Source organism: Miscanthus floridulus, chromosome 6, assembly GCF_019320115.1.
Source record: "Miscanthus floridulus cultivar M001 chromosome 6, ASM1932011v1, whole genome shotgun sequence".
NCBI classification, from domain to species: Eukaryota; Viridiplantae; Streptophyta; class Magnoliopsida; order Poales; family Poaceae; genus Miscanthus; species Miscanthus floridulus.
The window spans coordinates 102,768,103-102,786,607 of NC_089585.1; the positions used below are offsets into that span (position 1 = coordinate 102,768,103).

The following is an 18,505-nucleotide window of genomic DNA, read 5'->3' on the forward strand; positions in this document are numbered from 1 at the left end:
TCTCGAATAAAATTATGAAGAGCCATACAAGCAACAATAATTCTAGTTTGCTTCTCCTCTAGAAATCTTGGCATGTTCAACAAAATCGTAAACTTCATCTTCAACACTCCAAAAGTTCGCTCTATGACATTCCTAACTTTGGCATGTGCATGGTTGAAGGTTTCTTTCATACCTTGTGGCGGCGGGCCGTTTTGCCATTGCTCCACATGGTACCTTGTACATCTGTATGGTGAAAGGTAGCCCGGCCGGTTTGGGTACCTGTCGATACGGGACCCACAGGATACCCCATAGGGAAGGGAGAAGGTCTAGTCTAACTAGGATTCTTTCCATATAATCTTAGTAGTAGTATTATTCTGTAATCCTACTAGGAACTCTCATTGTAAACCGACTAGGACTCTGACCACCTGACTATATAAAGGAGGACGGAGTTCCTGGACAGACCTAAAAAAACACAACACTTGACAATCAATGTAACGCAAAGGCTAACGCCGACTAGGCGTAGGGCTATTACTTGATCACGGTCGAGGGTCCGAACCAGGATAAATCGACTGTCTCTTGCATTTATTGTCGAGTTCTGCATACGCTGAAGTCCGAACAAACTGCCCCGAGTACCCCCGTGGCAGGCTATTGGTGGTGAAACATCGACAGCTGGCGCGCCAGGTAGGGGCTTTCGGCGAAACTGCATCCGAGAGCTCGACGGACCTCGACAACATGATCTTTTCGACGGGTTCAACCTTCATCTTCGGTTCATGGATCTACGAGGTAGGCGACGATGGCAAGCTCCAAAGCTGTCTCCTCAAAGATTCGGATCACCATGAAGACCTTTCTATTTCGGCGACTACGACAGATCAATTCACCGGAAGATTCACGCAGCTCGTGATGTCCGATCCAACTCAGATTTCACGACTTTGCGCATCCAACTCAAACTCAGGCTCCGCATTCGAGATGGAGTCTTACCCGAGTTCTTTCAAGAAACCGAGTTCTTTGCCGGCAGGGTTCCAAAACGCGGCCTCGGTCTATCAAGAATTCAACTCAAAATACACTCAGAGTCCTTTCAAGAAGTCAAGTCCTTTTTCGTTCGGACTCCACAACATGGCAAGATCTTATCAGACACGGCCCGAAGGATCCCTCGATCCGGTGCTTAGAATGCCATTGAAAGGAGCTCAGGAAGGTCTCGTATTAACTATAACGTCTCAAGACTGCATCGTCCACTGGCCAGGTTTTGTTCCCGAGGATAGCGGTACCCAACTAGTCGACACGACGACAACAACAATTCTACCCTACTAAGAAGGAGACTTGATCTGTGACCTTGAAGCCTCTACTAAAGTTATCAACGACTCCGACAGTATGGAAACCAACGCCGATAACAAAACAATTCACGCACGAGAAGTATTCATGGTTCGTCGTCCTCGATCACCATTGGTCCCCCCAGAAGCACCCGACATCAAGTCATCGGATGAATCTGAGTCCAACATATCACCCTTTATCCAGGGGCATGATTGTGAGACTGAGAATCAGAAGCAAGCTAGAGAAAGAAGAAACAAATTGAAACAAGGACACCAACGCCATGCTAGGCAGCGCAAGGAAGCTTGGATCAAATATGAGTCAGATCTGGCCGAGTACAATAGAAGAAAATTAGAACAAGAAGTCGAAGAAAGACACACGCCGAATACACCATACAATAGGATCCGAGAAGCACTAGAAGAACTTGGAGCGACATCACTTCCCAGTGAAAAACAGGAACAGCTCTAGGACCTTCTCCGGTCAACAGCCCTAAGGGCACACGACGGAGGGACCCACTCAAGACTACCTGCTAGGTCAACATCTCATGGGTAGGAAGATCAAAATCAGAGAAAGTCCGCTTTCGAGAGACTCGGACCAAGTGAAAGTCACAACAGAGAAAGTAGAAGGAACCATAGTCAAAACTACCGAGTCGAACAATCAAGAAAGACCGGAAGCAAAGTACCTATTCAGACAGCCCCACAGAACTACTCTCACCAAGACAACAATTGGCTAGAAGGCGGTGCTGAATCAGAATACACAGAAGCCGGAACGCACGATAGATTCCCCTATTTTGTAAACAGACTTGCTTCAATACGACTACCTCACAAGTTTAAGCCATCCAACCACTCTAAATATGATGGTAAGACCGAACCAAGGCAGTGGCTCAAGATTTACTCGCAGTCGATTGAACTAGCTGGAGGAGACGACGATATCAAGGCCTTATTTTTCCCCATGGCCCTAGAAACCATGCTCCTCCAATGGTTCGACAAATTAAATCCAGGGTCAATCAGAAATTAGGAGGACTTGCAAAGAGTTTTCTGTGAAAATTTTGCGGGTATCATTACGCACCCCATCACCCACGTAGAATTAAAAGGACTCAAGCAGAAAGGAGGCGAAAGTCTTAGAAATTACTATCGATGATTTGGCAAACTACGTGCTCAAGTACATGACATCACCGAACAAGAAGTAATCAAAGCTTTCTCTCATGGAATTATGGCTAGGTGGCAATTTCAAGACTTCTGCAAAGAAAACCCAAGAAACAATGAAGAATTCAGACGCACAGTAGAAAAGATGATTACTACAGAGGAGAAGACACAAGAAAGGTTCCTGGATAGAAACAACCAAGACAACCCGGATAAGCAAAATCATCGAAACATCGGACATCAGGAAAGAAAACGTGGACCAGACAACACCGTAGCGGTGGCTAACAAATCAAGGAAGTTTTCTAGACCCAGAAGGTATGATGAAATTGAAAACATGCATTGCATCTGGCACCCTAAAGGAAATCACACCATCGGAAATTGCTACACCTTCAACGATCGATACACAAGAAAAGATAATTAGGTAAACACTAAAGAAGACAATCAGAAAAAAGATGAAGACAACCACGAAGACAAGGGATTCTAAAAATCTAGGGGGACAGTAGCAGTGATCTTTGTTGGGGCCCCAGATTTTAGAAGCAAACATCAAGAAAAGCTAGCTCTACGAACCACCATGGCAGTAGAACCGGCTACTCCAAGATATCTCAATTGGTCACAGTATCCAATCCAGTTTTCAAGAGAAGACCAATGGACTAGCGTAGGAAATGTAGGCCATTACCCACTGGTTCTAGATCCAACTATCACCGATATGACTGTCACAAAAGTACTAATCGATGGGGGAGCCGGACTCAACATCATTTTTTTAGAAATGCTAAGGAAGATAGGACTACAATTCACCAGGATGATTACACCAACGAGCACCCCTTTTTATGGGATAGTACCCGGCAAGGCAGCCATGCCACTTGAACAAATCACTCTACTGGTTACTTTTGAAACTTCCTCAAACTACCGAACGGAGTTCATCAAGTTTGAAGTTGCAGACTTCGATTCATCATATCACGCAATCCTCAGGCGCCCAGCGCTAGCAAAATTCATGGCGATATCACATTACCCATACCTATTGCTTAAGATGCTAGGGCCTAACGATGTCCTTTCCCTTCGAAGTGATTTGAAGCGCGCTTTTGACTGCGACGTTCAGGCAATTCAAATTGCAGCCAAAGCACAAATCGCCAATGGTAGAAAAGAAATAGCCACTATTGCCACAGAAATGAGCCCAGAAGAACTAGAGATACTGGCTAAAAAGCCTAGCATCCTCGCACCACAAAAAGAAGCTGACGTCAAGCAAATCGACCTGGGCACCGGTGACCCCTCCAAGACGGCAACCATCAACGCCCACCTCTCGGCAAAATAGGAACTCGTGCTCACCAACTTTCTTCGGGACAACAAAGATATCTTCGCTTGGAAGCCTGCCGACATGCCAGGTGTTCCAAGAGAGTTGGCTGAGCATAGAATCGATATCAATGAAGGCTCCAAGCCTGTGAAGCAACGGCTACGACGATTCTCACCCGACAAGAAGACAACAATTAAAAAAGAAATCACAAAGCTAATGGCAGCTGGATTCATCAGAGAAATCCTTCATCCAGACTGGCTAGCAAACCTAGTTCTAGTACAAAAAAATACGGATGAGTGGCGCATGTGTGTCGACTACATAGATCTCAACAAACACTACCTGAAAGATCCATTCGGGCTACCACGCATTGATCAGATAGTTGATTCAACAGCTGGATCGACCCTATTATCCTTTCTTGATTGCTATTCAGGATATCACCAGATCGCATTAAAGGAACAAGACCAGAGCAAAACATCTTTCATCACTCCGTTTGGTGCCTACTGCTACAAGACCATGTCGTTTGGATGCAAGAATGCTGGTGCCACATACCAAAGAGCTATCCAAACGTGCCTTGGTGATCAGATCGGCGAAAACATAGAGGCATACATGGATGACATAGTAATAAAAACAAAGAACCCGAACACACTAATTAAAGACTTATAGCAAACCTTCAAAAACCTGAAAAAGGTGGAGGTAGAAATTGAACCTAAACAAGTGTGTATTCGAAGTTCCTTTAGGACAACTACTCGGATTCTTGGCCAATCATCGTGGAATCAAAGCCAGCGCTAAGCAAATTCGAGCCATAACAGAGATGGGCCCTTCTCGAAGTGTCAAAGATGTACAGAAACTAACAGGCTGCATGGCAGCCCTCAATCATTTCATATCAAGACTCGGCGAAAAAGGGTTACCTTTCTTTAAACTACTAAAGAAGACAGACATGTTCGAGTGGACAAAAGAAGCCAATGAAGCTTTCAAAAGACTTAAGGCATACCTCACCTCCTCATCCGTTCTCACACCTCCAAAGAAAAATGAAGACATGATGCTGTACATTGCGGCAACTTCTACTGTGATCAGCATAGCGATAGTCGTAGAAAGAGAGGAAGAAGGGCGTGTATATAAAGTACAACGCCCAGTATACTACATCAGTGAAGTACTGTCAGAGTCAAAAATCTAGTACCCGCATGTGCAAAAACTACTCTACTCTCTCCTGATCACTTCACGCAAGCTTCACCACTATTTTGAAAGCCACAAGATTACCATGGTGACAGATTTCCCACTCAGAGACATCCTACACAATAGAGATGCAACAGGGCGCATATCTAAGTGGGCAGTTAAACTTGGTGCTCTCAATATCGATTTCACCCCATGGAAGACAATTAAATCTCAAGCCCTTACCGATTTTGTTGCCGAGTGGACAGAAATTCAACAACCTATGTCAAATACCATCCTTGACCATTGGAAGATGTACTTTGATGGATCACTCAAGCTAGGCGGAGCTGGTGCAGGTGTTCTCTTCATCTCTCCAGATAGAAAACAACTCAAATATGTCCTTTAGATATTATGGCAAGCTACAAACAATGAAGCAGAATATGAAGCCCTCATCCATGGGCTCTGAGTGGCAATTACCCTTAGAATCAAGCGATTACTCGTATATGGCGATTCGGCAGTGGTCGTCAACCAAGTCAACAAAGATTGAGACTGCACCAAAGAAGACATGGGCGCTTACTGTGCTGAAATACGAAAACTCAAAAAATATTTTCAAGGATTGGAAATTCTACATGTCCTGCGTGATTCTAATATTGCGGTAGACGTTCTCACCAAACTTGGATCGGACAGGGCGAAGGTCCCACCTGGTGTATTCATAGAGGAGTTATCAGCTCCCTCTATCAAACAACCTGGTGAGATAACCCCTGAACTCCCAGCTAAAAGCACCCAGATTTTGGTAATCACCACCTCATGGACCCAGGTTTTTATCGATTACATCAAAGAGAATAAATTGCCAGCAGATAAAGTGGAGGCTACCTGAGTTGTTCGTAGAAGCAAGAACTACGTCCTAGTAGGGGACAAACTGTACAGAAGAGCCGCATCTTCAGAGGTACTCCTAAAATGTGTCTCGTTTGAAAAAGGCAAAGGGATCTTAGAAGAAATACACTCAGGTTGTTGTGGAAATCATACCGCTTCAAGAACACTAGTCGGCAAAACATTCCGCACCAGATTCTATTAGCCAACCGCTTTGAAAGACACAGAAGAACTCATCAAAAAATGCAAAGATTGTCAAATGTTCACAAGACAAGCTCATGTACCAGCTCACAATCTCATCTACATCCCACCCGCTTGGCCTTTCTCCTACTGGGGGTTGGATCAAGTAGGATCTCTTAAGAAAGCAAAGGGCGGTTTCGAGTACATCTTTGTAGCAATTGACAAGTTCACCAAGTGGATTAAATACAAACCACTCGCAAAATACAGCGCAACCAATGCAGTCGAGTTCATCTAAGACATTATGCACCGCTTCGGCATGCCCAATCGAATCATCACAGATTTGGGTTCTCCCTTCACAGCTACTGAATTCTAAAGTTGGGCACAAGATTGTGGCTTCAGCATAGATTACGCATCAGTCGCACATCCAAAAGCCAACGGACAGGTAAAAAGGGCTGATGGACTCATACTAGCTAGATTGAAACCAAGATTGTATGAAGAACTAGTGGACTATGGATCCAAATGGATTGAAGAATTACCCAAAGTAGTCTGGGGGCTACGAACTCAAGTAAGCAGAGCCACCGGATACTCACCTTTCTTCTTAGTTTATGGATCAGAAGCTGTACTGCCTGCTGACTTGATCTGGATGTCGCCAAGGATAGAACAATATGACGAAGGAGAAGTGGAACACACCCGAAGATTAGAACTTGATAGTACAGAAGAAGTCAGAGTAAACACTACCCTTCAATCAGCCAGATACCTCCAATGTTTAAGACGCCACTACAACAAGAACACCCAGCTTCGATCACTCCAAATCAGAGACCTAGTACTAAGAAGAATACAAAAAACTGATGGACGCCATAAACTACTCAGTCCATGGGATGGTCCTTTTGTTGTCACAAAAGTCACCGGACCAGGCACGTACAAGTTGATAACTGAAGATGGAAAAAAAGTCAATAATACATGGCACATCAGCCAACTAAGAAGATTTTATGCATGAAAAGAACTCAAGGAAGAATATATATACAAGCAACAAGAGATCAACGTTCATGATCAATAAAGATGGTGTTCCTCGACGACATATGTCTTATTATGGCTTTCCCATAGTTGTTTTCACTAAGCATGTAAACGTTCATGATCAATAAATATGGTGTTCCTCGACAACATATATCTTATTATAACTTTTCCTGAGTTATTTTCACTAAACACATCGGCCGAGAGCAAAAGAGCTAAAAAGATGCTTGAGCCAGCCGATGAGGGTAGCTAATAAGCTAACACCCGATCCAAAAAGCAAAATGGCTGAAATTATGCCTAAGCATACCGGCTGAGAGCAAAAGAGCTGAAAAGATGCTGGAGCCAGCCGATGAGGGTAGCTAATAAGCTAACACCCGATCCAAAAAGCAAAATGGCTGAAATTATGCCTGAGCATACCGGCTGAGAGCAAAAGAGCTAAATAGATGCTTGAGCCTATCGATGAGGGTAGCTAATGAGCTAACACCCGATCCAAAAAGCAAAATGGCTGAAATTACGCCTGAGCATACCGGTTGAGAGCAAAAGAGCTAAAAAGATGCTTGAGCCAGCCGATGAGGGTAGCTAATAAGCTAACACCCGATCCAAAAAGCAAAATGGCTGAAATTATGCCTGAGCATACCGGCTGAGAGCAAAAGAGCTGAAAAGATGCTTGAGCCTGCCGATGAGGATAGCTAATAAGCTAACACCCGAACCAAAAAGCAAAATGGCTGAAACTATGCCTGAGCATACCGGCTGAGAGCAAAAAAGCTAAAAAGATGCTTGAGCCCGCCGATGAGGGTAGCTAATAAGCTAACACCCAAACCGATCCTAAGATGTTTTTACAACCAGGGAAAAAGCTAGATGTTGGCCACATCTCGAGTTAAGCAAAAAGCTAAAAAGAAGAAGCTGAAGATGCTTGAGATCGCTGGTCCTAAGTCTTTTTAGTACTAACAAGAACAAAAAGGTTGTAAAGACAAAGATCTACTTACCCTGAGTTGTTTACACGGCAGCCAGACAAGCACTCGACAAATCAAGAAAGTTTGTCAAGACAATGATCTACAAATACCGAGTTGTTTACACAGCATAGACGAAAGCCAGACAAGCACTCGATAAATCAAGAAAGTTTGTCAAGACAACTATCTACAAATAACGAGTCATTTACACAGCACAGACGAAAGCGTGGCAAGCACTTGTCAAAATCAAAGACATCCAGGCAAAGAAGACATCAACAAAAAATAAAAGATCTTCATTCAAAAAGAAGTATAATATCCTATTATAGAGGCTAGAATACAAAGGTCAATTACATCAAGCATCGTTATCAAGAGAAGAAATATCAATATTAAGATTATCTACGATCCTCCTGGCTAAATCTTCGACCTCAGGCTCCACCTTTTCAACGGCATCCAGATATTCTTGACTCTTAGCTTCCTCTGTAATCTTGGACAAAGGCATCTCCGGAGCAAGAACCCAGACCTAGGCAAGAACATTTTTAGTACATAGTTGGGCGCACCTCTTCACAAACTCCTAGAAACGGGTCAGAACTTAGGGAATAAACTGAGTCCAAGATTGACCGTCATCCGATGGAGTCCGGAGAAGATCAGCTACTGACCGAAACGATTTCCACAAAGCATTCCAGTTCTCAGTAGCCGTCGCCAACTTACCAGTCAAGACTTCAACCGTTTTTTGGACCTACACAAGATCCCTGTCAGCTCCACACCTAATCAACTTGGCAAGCGCGAGTTCTTCTTCAGCACGAGTAATTACCTCTTCAGCCCTGTTGTGACTATTGTGAGCAAGTGTCTTCATTTCCTCAATACCCTCCGAGAGCTTCTGCTTTTTAACTCAAAGAGCTAGACCAAGCACCAAAAAAACAAGTCAGCAAAAAGGGAAATTTGAATACAAAAGGAAACCAAGAGAACCCGCAATATCATTGCACTCATTCTTCATGGCCTCCACATTCTTCAAGGCCTCCTAGACAGCAGCATCCCTCCACTTTTCTACCTCAACCACCTGGGCATGAAGAGCTTTTTTCTCCCTTTGGTGCGTTTGACGCTCGGTCTCCATCTCAGCCCGACAGAGGTCAAGCTCTGTTTTTAGGGCACTAACCTCATAAGACAACTTTTTCTCGGTTTCAGATGAGAAAAAGAAGCATATATGATCCCGAGAAAAAGACTAAACAAAGGAGAGAGAGAAAAATAAGACATAAGAACAGAAGAAAGATGAACAACCAAAGAAAGAACTTCAGAAAAAACTTACCTAGAGTTTTTCCCCAAAAGAAGTCGCAAAGGTTCCCTAGGCAGCGGTCAGCTCTGACAATCGATGAGTGGCATTGAATTGTTGCACCACATCATCATCCAAACGCTGAACGCCACTAGCAAGAGGAGCAGAGAGAGAAGCCAGTAGAGGCAAAGAAGACAAGACTAGGGCCGTACCCTAGGAAGCCCCGACTACCTCCTCAGATGGCTCCATCGCCACGGACACGGTCACCTCCAGAGCCAGCAAATCAGCAGCTGCATGATCATCGGAGAACCCTATCTCCCTCGCAGCCACCTCGCCGACCGTACACTTAGGATCCTGAGACTCAGTACACCGAGGCAAACTAGAAGACTGATAAGAGGTCGACTAAGGGTTAAGGGAAGGCAAGGGTCTGCAAGATGATAAGGAAACTCGACGATAAGAATATGAATCAGAAAAAAGGAAAACAAAAGCAAAAAAATAGAACGAGGATTCACTCACTCAGCTATCTTCTTCTTCATAAAACCAACAGAAGACCTTAGAGGGGGAACTATAGCAGCAAAAATATCACCACCACCCTATGATAGGAGTGGCATGGTCAGTACCGGAACCCCAGAAGAACTCGAGGTCGACGACCACTTACTACAAAAGAACAAGGTCAAAGTCAGAACAAAAAGAGGTGTTCAATAGCAGAAAAACAAGAAAACAACTCACCGACGCGTAACAAGGGCCGCATCATCATCCTCATCTTCCTCACTCTCAAACACAGCAACCACAGCGCCATCTAAAGAAGAAGAAAAGTACTTGGTTAAAGAAAAAACAAACAACAAAAAGACAAAACATATTAATATGCTCACCTAGGAGCACGCTACCTATAACTTGAGTACCTAGACGAGTACTCAATTGGCAAGACTTCTTGGTAGCAGACAAACCAGAAGAAGAACAATCCACTCACCCCCTTTTTCCAACACTGTGAGGAGCTCGAGGAACTGGATGAGGAACATACTCTACATATGTGTCAAGAACTATGGAAGAAACACCAGGAAACATCGTGGTGGTTTGAAACTTACTGGTTAAAGATGCCCCAGCAAGATTCTCCCTAGTCTCCACAATGGCAAGGCAGTCATCAAGGGGGATCGGATCAATGAAGTTGCGCCCCAATTCCTATAAAAGAGTAAAACAACCAAACAAGAAAGATTAAGCGAAAAGTGGAGACAGCAAAGGAAATATGAAAAGTACCTACATAAGAAAAAACAACTCACAGCAGGAGGCGGGTTGTTAGCACAATACTTAGGGACAGTATGCGGGACGACGCTTACTCCTTTCAACATCTTCTGAAGGCGCTCGAGCACCTCCTCACCAGTCAACTCAAGGGCAGGGACCATACGAGAAGGGTCCTCCACCCTAGAGTATTCAAAACCGTAATTCTCTCGCTCCTTCAGAGGTTGAACACGGTAGCGAAGAAAACTAGAAATGATCCCGAAGCCGGTCAAGCCTTGCTGTTTCAGAGCACATATCCTCTCAAGAAATGGCTTGATCGCCTAGAGCTCATCCACCATTAGGGATTCTTTTCCCATCGGTTATTAACCATAGGACCAGATCTAGAATGAACAGCAAGAGGAGGAATCATATTGGTGGCATAAAATCAGTCGGCACGCCAATCCCTCATAGAATCAACCAAGTCATAATCAAAGAATTTACTCTTACGACCCTGACAAAACTGAATCCTACAGCCACCAAGAACATGGGTGTCATCGCTGCGGGGTTGGGGCTTCAGACGGAAGAAGTAACGAAAGAGAGAAAGAGAAGGAGGAATTCCAAGAAAAGTTTTATAGAGATGAACAAAAATAGAAAGATGAAGGACAACATTGGGAGTAAGATGGTTCAAGCTAATCCTAAAATAACTGAGAAATCGATGAAGAAAAGCAGAGGCAGGAAGGCAGAGTCCAGCATGGATAAAGGAGACAAAAAGAACAATCTCACCAGGGCCTAGAGTTGGGACCCAATGCTGGCCTGGAGCTCTCCATTCAGCAATCTCCTTGTCCTGGATCAGGTAATCGCTAACAAGCTCGCGCAACTGATCCTCAGTTGTAGTCGGAGCCGGCCAGACCTTCTGAGCAGCCCTCATGGCCATGAATTCTTGATTTTCAATCACAGAAAGTGATGCCTCCTCATCTACAAAGGTTGCCTGGGACTTGCTCGCTGATTTCTTCCTACCCATATACTAGCAAAAGCAAAAAAGCACTAAGAAATGATGATGCTCAGACGACGGCGCTCAGATGATGGTGACAATGGCAGCGGCGGAGTGAGGACTAGGGTTTCAAGGCAAAAGCAGGGCGGCAAAGAAAAAGAAGAAAGAAGAAAGAAGGCCTTTAAATAGATTTTTACAGCAATAAAAATGTGGCCCACTAGGTCCGTTTAAACACGGCATGAGAATGCAACGGTCCATTTCCCAACACAACTGACACAGCTAAAATGATGGACGGCACACTTCTAAACAAGGGTACAGTTCAACGGGCAGATTTCAGACTTATCCATCCAGCACCATGGCAGAGTTATCATATTGCTACAAAAAGAACTCATCAACCATGAAGCAACAAAGGGTTACCTCATAAGGAACACAAGAACTCGGTTCTTATAGAAAGAACTTAGGAATCTCATAAACAACTAGGACATCAGCAAAAAAAAAGAATGACAATTCAGAAGATAAGATTCTTTCCATTATAAATGGCTTCAAAAAATACAAGATTACACATCTTACAAGACCCAACGAACTTGATACTACGATGAGCAAGGTAGCAAAAAGGAACCCGGACACAACTAGGCTCTGGAAGGACTACGTGTTCCAAATTGCTACTCGGTAGAACAAACCGCACTCGGCTACACTGTTTTCTTCAAAGGATGAACGTAGTACATCCGAGGCAGAAGTCAGCAGCATGGCGGGACAACATGGACCAGGGAAGGCCAGCAGGCATCTGTCTACCCAAGTTTGATGTGACACCGGATCAGGCATTGATCTACACCAGACAGTCGCAGGGCAGGCAAGGGGGATCTACCCAGAACTATTGGATGAAGGAACGTATCCCACATCACAAGACTTCCTCCAACTACCGCCATGTACCTCCTGGTATAATGTCACTGCGAGATTAGTCTACCTCTAATCTCTATCACAAGACTCCCTCCAGCTATGACAAGATATACGAGAACTACAAGATACACCCGAGGGCTGATCTACTTCAGAAACTATCATATTCATGACTATGGAGATTTCAGACCACGCAACAAAATACTCGATGAATCAAAACAGCACACTAGGAGGGTATTTATAGACCAAAGAAGCGGTGCACATGGACCGGGAGCACCAACGGAACAAACCTAACAAAGGACACAGTGAAAAGACAGAATTCAATGAAAGAGGACTCAGGCGTGAAGGAACGGTACTCAAGGACAAGCATATTCGAAAGGATATACCGATACTGTACAACTCATGAACAAACAACATTTACACTCAACCACCACCATACAACTACATCTGACGATAGCAGACTACCAGAGAATATGCCAAGACCCTGCGTCCGAGTTCTTTCTGAATAAAAGAACCCGGATATATGCCCGGGGGCTGCAACAGGAGAGGTTTTTAGTTCTTTGAACAACTCAGATTCAAGACCCTCTAACTCTTTGTTCCAAATAGCAAGAGGCTCAGGGGCTACACTCAGTGAGTGCACTTTTTTCAAAAAAAGCACACATCACTCAGAAGACTTCTTCAAGACAGTAGTTTTCAAACAACATAAGATTCAAGACCCTCCAACTTTTTATTCAAAATAGCAAGAGGCTCGGGGGCTACACTTAGTGAGTGCCCTTTTTTCTTCAAAAAAGCGCATGTCACCAAGAAGACTTCTTCAAGACAAACCACTTCAAGGACTCATGACAAAAAGAACCCGGACCGAGCTATATCCGAGTTCTTTTTGATGAATAACCCGGGTATATGCTCGGGAGCCCTTCGACGAAGAATCAGAACAATTTCAAGACAAGACCCTCCAGCTCCTTGTTCCAAATAGCAAGAGGCTTGGGGGCTACACCTAGATGGATGTAGTTTTTCTTCAAAAAAGCACATACCACTTGAAGATCCCAAGAAGCGCTATATGGTTTCACTCAAGAAAGCACTCGGACGACACTTGTTCCTACTCGGCAAGACCTGAAGGAACAAGATGAGGCTTCCAGAGCTTAACCATGAAGTGCTCGGGGGCTTATCGATACGGGACCCACAGGATACCCCACAGGGAAGGGAGAAGATCTAGTCTAACTAGGATTCTTTCCATGTAATCTTAGTAGTAGTATTATTCTGTAATCCTACTAGGAACTCTCATTGTATACCGACTAGGACTCTGGCCTCCTGACTATATAAAGGAGGGCGGAGTTCCTGGATAAACCTAAAAAAACACAACACTTGACAATCAATCTAACGCAAAGGCTAACACCGACTGGACATAGGGCTATTACTCGATCACGATCGAGGGCCTAAACCAGGATAAATCGAATGTCTCTTGCGTTTACCGTCGAGTTCTGCATACGCTAAAGTCCAAACAAACTGCCTCGGGTACCCCCATGGCAGGCTATCGGTGGTGAAACATCGACAGTACCCTGCATCAACCACATGATACTTCCCTACATATTTTCAAAGGCACACAATGAGACTTAGATGAACAAGTGTAATTTGATAAAAATTTTTGCAAGAAAGTTCAAGTAGCAAACCTGGTGGTGGATGTGGAAAATTGTGATGATGAGTAGTTATGGCATCTTTGAAAACTCTCATATCATGTGCTGAACCAGGCCGTCCCGACAACACAAAGGTAAATCTCATGTCGAAATCACAAACAACAAGCACATTCTGACTAGTCTCAATGTGCCTGTTCAAGTATGGAACTCTCTTACTCTTATCCACCACAGCCTTCACATGTGTCCCATCTATAGCTCCTATGCACTCATTGAAGTGTGTCTAGAATGCTAGATTTTCTAAGTTTGGGTGCACTTCTAGAAATGTTGGGTCCTTGGGTTTAATGTTGTTATGTGCTAACCTAAGGAGGCACCTCAAAACTCTGTTAAATGTCCTGCTTACTGTCTCTAGAGACCTCCTAAAATGATTATCAGCCTGTCTAACTGACTATGGTGCACCAAGAATCCATAAAAATATAGCAAGCGCCTCTACAGATGTCATTTTTTAGTGGACTTCAACCCATACCTCTAGACCAAAGTATTATGCAACCTATAAAATAAAGGTCTCTCAACCCTAAACATGTTGTAACATTGGGTTTCTTGGGCTAATGTCTCATGCACCCAATCCAAACCAGAATCTCCAGTGACCCTCTTAGGTAGTTTTAGGAAGTAGTTATCAGAGTACATACCCAAGATAGGAACCAACTGCAGAATCAAATTTTGTTGCTGCACCAAATTATTACGGCACATGAATATAATTTCATCCTCACTTGAGCTACCTCCATCTTCTTCTTCTTCCTCAATCATGGGGCCATGATCATCTTCCTGCTTCAACACATGTAACAAACTATCATCACATAGCATAAAACTTGAACCAGGGTAAGCAAATTAATTCAACAAATTAATACTTCAACACTTGACATCATAGCTCATAGATTAATTTAAATAGGTTCAACACATAGCATAAAGGATCATTACACCACACAGATAATAGTTCACATGCACATATAATAGTTCAACACCTCACACATAGATGATAGGTTCAACACACATGGACCCAAAAGATCCTAACTACTCCAAATTGTTGTCCCTGCACCATTTCTTGAAGTAACCCAACCTAAGCTCAGGAGTTAACTGGCCACAGAAGAATCCCTTTGGTACTCTATTTCGAACATCTTGGACATAGCATAGACAGAGTCAATGGTTTTCTCAATGCCACACTCAAATGCCAGCTCCTAACACCTCTTGATAGAAAATGCAGCCTTATCATTTGCACGTTTCTGGATTTGCTTAGTGTTGGCTGCGACAGATTCTTTGAAGGTACTGGCTATGTCCTTCACAATCTTCACCATTGGGCTCTTGCTCCTCTTCACTGGACTGGTCAAAGTGCTTGTAGTGCTGTTCAATGCCCTCTTGCCCCTCTGGCCCCTCTGGCTGCTTCTACTTGTAGGTGTTTGTGCAAACTCTTCTTCTTCATCTTCTGTCCTTGCATCTTGCCCCTCATTGTCACCATAATCATCACCAGCCACAAAGGCTGTGGTGCCATCCACAGTGTACCCTCTGAATAGTTCATCAAGCAAGTCCTCATTTGCTGGAGGACTCATCAGCAACTTCTTTAAGTATGGTTTTTTCTGTTAAGATATGAGAGCACAAAAGTTGATTAGAAACTAGTTATGATAGGAGAATATCAGTTGTTTACAATAAAGATGTATAATCAGGCACCACAACATAGCACAAGCATCATTTTTTTCACACGCACTAGCTGTTGCTGCAGTTCACACTCACTAATGTACAACCAAGTAAAACAGAGGATAGTCCAAATGAAAGGATAACAGCATGTACAACCAAGTAAAATAGAAGACAGTGATAAGTTCCTATGTGCAATGACTTGCATTGATCAAATTTGAAGCAAGCATAGAGTAACCAAGCATACTAGTTAATACTAGTTAAGATATGAGAGCACAAAAATATGCTAAGGAATATTGTACCTCTGTGTGAGTTAGCCAGAAATCATGATCTGCATCAATGGATCCATCTGGTCTCCTCCCCAACTCTGTGTGTGTTTGCAAGTAGCACCAGAAAGCGTGGGTGTTTTTGAGTACGCCTATTTGGTTCTTCACTTGTCCATGGGTGTACACCAACCTTCTTCTAGCAAGTAAGCCATCGACAATGGCTTGGTACCCTTCACCACTCATTTGTGAACCATTATACGTTCCTGCTCTATGTTGTTCTATGCACAATTCCAACAAGCAAGCATTATTTGCATCATTCCATTGGGCTCGACTGGAATGGCTCATCGGGGGATCGCCAAAGCTCGCTAACTCCTCCATGTTATCCTCCATTGCTTCATCGTCAATGTCGATGGTAGCGCCGGAGCTGGATGCTTGCCCACGAATGCCACTCCTCGGTGCCCTCGGTGCTCGGGGAAGCGGTACGCCCTAGCCACCGCTGCCATGAGAAGCCGTGTTGGTGCGCTGGGGACGCCGGTCGGCTGCTGCGGTGGCCGAGTTCGCGCGCTGCCGAACACCACCGCCTACCCCCGACGATGACCTACCGGTGTAGCCGCCACCATTTCCTCCTCCGCGACCGGCTGCCACCATGGAGGAGCCGCCAAAGAGCAGTTGTTGGGCATGCTGGGGCGCCAGAGTCGCCCACGCGTCTCCTGCTCCGGCATGTGGTGGGCGATAGGGAGGGAGGCCAAAGCCCCTGCCGCATCTAGGAAGGAGCTCGATGTCGTCGCCTTGGAGGAAGTCTCTGTATAGCCGAAGCCCCAGGAACCCTCCGCCGCCGGTGCTTGCGAGTTGAGGTTGAGACCAGTGCGGGTAGGGCCGCTCGTCGACGGCTACGAGCTCCACAAGTCGTCGAATCCGTCCCCGTCCATGGCGAACTTCTCTAGATCAGAGCACAGCAGAGCAGGGCCGATCTGGAGGTACGGAGACGTGGCTCACTCTCACCGACGCAGCAAGTGGCCCGGTGGAGGCGACCTGCTATGGCTAGAGCTTAGGCAGCGACGGCCTTGGAGACGGAGGGGAAGGGCACGGCGGGAGGGAGGGAGGTGGCGCGGGCGATCGAGATCCGCCTCTGGGGGGCCACCGGTGCTGCTCCTTTGGCGGATTGAAGCGGCGGCGACGCGGTTGGGACCGGCGGTGGCGCGAGTCACGATGGGGGGATGGGAGTCGAGAGCATCAGGTGCGGGTGGAGTAATAAAAAAATAAGAGTTTCCAGTGGGCCCCACCAGAACTAGACCAAATAATCACCTCTTTTGGGGGATAGTTTTTTGGGGTGGGCTAGTTACAAATAATCCACTCTAGCCCTCCTGTTTGGATACTTTTGGGCTAGTTGAGCTCAAACTAGCACAAACTAGCTCTAGCCCCTAGATCCAAACAGGGCCAATGATTCGAACCCGGTGTCCATGCGGTCAGACACGTCTACCCACTCGCTTCGCTCGCTCCCTCTCATTCACACCCAGCCGTCCGCCTCCACCACGCAGCCCACTCCCACCGCGCAGCCCTGTCGCACGTGCCCACCTCCACCAGCCGGTGGCGACCGTGAGCTGGTGACCGCGCTCCTCCACGCCTACGTCCTCCTCCTACTCTAGCTCAGCGGCGTCCCCGGCTCGAGCACAAGCTCTGATCCACGCGACCACCCCTATCGACCCTAGTCCTCAACTCCGGTGCGAGGATGGGCGCGACCCCAACGGCGGCGCCAGCATGGGTTCACGACCTCAGTGGCGGCCCCGGTGCGGGCGTAGATTGTTGCGAATGCGCAGCCCTACTCCGGCACCAGGAGCCCCCAATGCACGCAGATCCCGCGGCCATGGTGCTCCCCACGCCAGGCTCTCTCTCCCCTCATGTTGCAATTGTATGTTTCAATTATTTTAGACGTTTCAGAGGTATGTTGCAGTTGAACCATATAGATGTTGCAAAAGTAGATCGGGGGATGTTGCACATGTTGTATATGTTGCAATTATTTTCAGAGGCATGTTGCAATAGTATGTTTTGAGTGTTTTAGATGTATGTTTCATCTGTGTTTATCTAGACTCATGTTGCAATTGTGCTTATGTGGATGTTGCATATGTTTCACACATATGTTGTATGTGTTTTATTCGGATGTTTGCGTATGATTGAAATGGCTTTCAAGTGTGTTTCAGGGGTGTTTTTCAAGTGTTTCAAAAGTATGTTTCAAGTCTTACAACTACCTTGAGACGTATGTTGCAACCGTTTGTTTCTGGATGTTTCAAAAATAGATCCGTTTATCCTCCTCCCACCTTCTGTTGCATCTCATGGTTGGGAGCAGGGGCGCAGGCGCGTGGTGGCGTGCGGCATGTGGCAGGCGTGCTCTCCTATTTGTGCGGGCACAGCAGACATGATTTCTGTTTCGATTCGATTTTTACACGAGAGGGGTGGGCGGTTGCGTAACGGAACCGTGTCCAGACGCAGGTCTAGGATTGGACATCCGGGCGCTAGTCTTGGTGTTTTCAAAACAACTTCTAGTCACGAACGTCGCGTCAGTAAACACACAACCAGCCACCAACGCATGCGGTACACAGAGCGATCCCGTGCTCGCATTGATTGCCTGATGGGTTTCAGGATCTGAATCTCCATCCTGACATGGGAATAGAGGAATAGTGGATGGT

At 45.4% G+C, this 18,505-nt stretch overlaps 2 pseudogenes; both read right to left on the reverse strand.

The window, feature by feature from the left end:
- Positions 1-13,533: 13,533 nt before the first annotated feature.
- LOC136460938 (uncharacterized) lies at positions 13,534-14,676 on the reverse strand (annotated as a pseudogene).
- A 264-nt stretch (positions 14,677-14,940) lies between these two features.
- On the reverse strand, positions 14,941-18,473 carry LOC136460939 (uncharacterized; annotated as a pseudogene).
- Positions 18,474-18,505: the final 32 nt, after the last annotated feature.